Raw genomic sequence first — 3,478 nt, 5'->3', positions numbered from 1 at the left:
CAGTGTAATGCTGCATTAGCATCAAAACAAAGTAGGCTGAATAATACATGATAATACATACGTAGTCTAAGAAAAAAAAAAACTGGAAAAGTTAGGGGGAGGGGCCCACTTTAGTATTCTTTAAGGGGGCCCAGAATTCCTAGCAACGGCCCTGCTCACTGCCACACAAGCTGTTGTCACATCGTACCATAATTTTACTGCTAAATATAAAAACACATGCAGTGCATCACTCTTATTCTTCAGCATTTATTATGTCAAAAATGAGCATTTTATTACAGTAAGAACAATAAACTAGTCATGAGTTGTGGAAAATACTGTCCAAACCAGTTTGTTTTATCATAATCTACTGTTGATTCTTAAAATAATACCAGCCATACAATACTGGACATCAACAACAGGTTGTGGCCTTTAAACTGAATATAAAAGCTCCTAACAAATGCTGCTACACTGTACACATACAACTGTACTGAATAATAGGAGAACAGTAAGGGAATAACCTCGAGGAGTGTCTGTTTACACACTAAAAACAGTTGGGTTAAAAAATAACCCAATTTTAACCCAACTGCTGGTTCAAATAAGGACAAACCCCTTTTTTGGGTTAATTAAAAACTACAGAGAGAGCTCCAAACTTTTCTACCAAGTGACACCACTGTCACAGAAATAAATGGCAGTGGTGTCACTGGTTAACAGGTTTGGAGCACTCCCTGCAGACCTAGATTGAAAAGTGGTTAAGTGGTCCTTCAAGTAGGCTACAATTACTTATCATTAGTAGGTACCTCTTCAAAAGAGAAAGAAAACTTTATCGCTTGATTATCTTATGTTTTAATATAAACCTATTAAAAGTAAACAGGAATTGGGTTAAATTCATAGCCTATAACCCTGAAAATGGGTTACACTCTGGAAAAATAACCCAAAAACTTAACCCAACACCAATAACCCAGAAATTGGGTTACAGAGATAACCCAACATTTTTTAGTGTGTATGGTCCCTATATATGGTCCAAAGAGGACATGGTAATCCCATGTCCTCTTTGATTATAAAGGCTCTGTTTTAGTTAATAATGTGAATGTACCAAATAGCACAGTCTACATGAAAATGCAACCATCTGTAACTTTTTTGATGTCACAGAAAGAAAACCCCCAAGCCACGCCCACTTAGACTCTCTTAGCCATCTCACCTTTAGAAGTTGGTTTCTCCAAGTGTTTATGGAGGCAAAACAACGTTGAGATGTTTTCTGTTTCCTACACTGCAAAAACTCAAAATCCTTCCAAGAATATTTGTCTTATTTCTAGTCAAAATGTCATTTCTAGTCAAAACTAATCTCATTCTACTTAAAATAAGACTCATCACATTAAAACGTAGGTTGTTTTTAGACACTTATAACTTCCTTCAAGCTGATTTTTACTTGAAATATGTAGAAAAATCTGATAGTGGAGCAAGTTTTTCTTCCTTATGTACAAGCTCAAAAAACTTGCTTTCACTGGCAGATTTTTCTACTTATTTCAAGTGAAAATGTGTTTGAAACAAGTGAAAATGATCTAAAAACAAGTTAATTTTTAGGTGATGAGTCTTATTTAAAGTGAAAAGAGTTTAGTTTTGACTAGAAATGAGACATTTGGACAAGAAATTGGACAAGAAAGACAAGAAAGATTTTGAGTTTTTGCAGTGAACATATCTTCTTTGAATCAACACTTCAGATTAAAAGTGGAAAATATGAACCGTAACACATATTTATGGCCCTATATATATTATTTTTACATGTATACCACACTATTGAATCAGACAGAAGGGCTTGATGGGATGTGTTTGTGACTTTTGAACAACTTGATCTCCTTCCTCTCCATCCTCATCATCCTCATCATCATCCTCATCATCATCATCATCCTCATCATATCTCCGTGACAGCGTCTGCAGCCTCATTAGCATATCTAATTCATACATCACTCACATAAAGTGATGAGTATGCATGAATCCTCCGGGTCAATATTTCATTTATGCTCCATTTGCACAATCACTGTGTGTGCGGTCATGTAGGTGTGTGTGTGTGTGTGTGTGTGTGTGTGTGTGTGTGTGTGTGTGTGTGCGATAAGAGACAGTTAATGATTAAAATGTGATTAGATTCTGATCAGGAACACTGTGCATGTTGACTGCAGCAGCTCGGGGAGTTCAGGGTTTAAAGAACAAAGTCTGAGCAGCATCATAAAACATGTTTTGTATGTCAGGTATTATTTCTCTCAGAGTGCACTGCAAAAATTCAAAATCTTACCAAGAATATTTGTCTTATTTCTAGTCAAAATGTCATTTCTAGTCAAAATAAATCTAATTATACTTAAAATAAGACTCATCACATTTAAAAAGTAGCTTGTTTTTAGACACTTTTTACTTTTTTCAAGCAAATTTTCCATTTTAAATGAGTAGAAAAATCTGACAGTGGAGCAAGTTTTTCTTTCTTATTACAAGAACAAAAAACTTGCTCCACTGGCAGATTTTTCTACTTATTTCAATTGAAAATTAGTTTGAAACAAGTGAAAACTGTCTAAAAACAAGTTAATTACGAGGTGATGAGTCTTATTTTAAGTGGAAAGAGATTAGTTTTGACTAAAATTGAGACATTTTGACAAGAAATAAGACAAATATTCTTGGAAAGTTATTAGCAACAGAGCATTAGCATGTTAGCACTAAAACTAACAAGGTACTAATACAATTAAGGCTAATGGAGGGCTGTTAGCTTTGCAAATATCTGGTCCTAAACTATAGTAGTGGAAAAAAAAAATTGTAAATAAAATTTTCAATTTTGATTTCCAGTCATGTTGTGACTTCTTACCAATCCATCCAAACAATACAATACACTTTATTTATATAGCACCTCCTTATAACATACAAAGTCCTTGTACAGATAAAAGCAAAGAAAGACAAAAAGTGACAAATGACACAACCAAAGCCCAGGAAAGCCCAACAAAGACAAAAATGAAATGAAATATAAAATAGGTACCATAGGGGTTTAAAAAGGTCTTTTATTAAAAAAAAAAAAGATTTTGAAAAGAGATTTCTAATTTGTTAATGGATTCGATTCGTATTAGAACAACAATAATGGAATAAAATCACTGGGAAGAAAGTGAGGATTCTTAGAAAGCATTGTAGCATTGATTGTCGTCCATACAAAGCTCATACTTAGAGGAAAGTAGCTGGAGATCCTCCCAGTGGTGCTGATGTAATATGGGTAAAAAACTGAAGTTATTTAGGCAGTGGCACTACAGTTTAGTTGACACTCCTATAGGTTGAAAAATAAAACTTGCTGTTTGGTTGGAGGCCTGGTTGTGACCAAACTAATATCACAATATATATGCTATGCTATGCTATGCTATGCTATGCTATGCTATGCTATGCTATGTTATGTTATGTTATGTTATGTTATGTTATGTTATGTTATGTTATGTTATGTTATGCTATATTATATTATATTATATATATATATTTA

This window comes from Trachurus japonicus, chromosome 2 (assembly GCF_045865225.1).
Source record: "Trachurus japonicus isolate A0001 chromosome 2, Traja_1.0".
In the NCBI taxonomy this organism is placed as follows: Eukaryota; Metazoa; Chordata; class Actinopteri; order Carangiformes; family Carangidae; genus Trachurus; species Trachurus japonicus.
Note: the sequence above shows the minus strand (reverse complement) of the source record.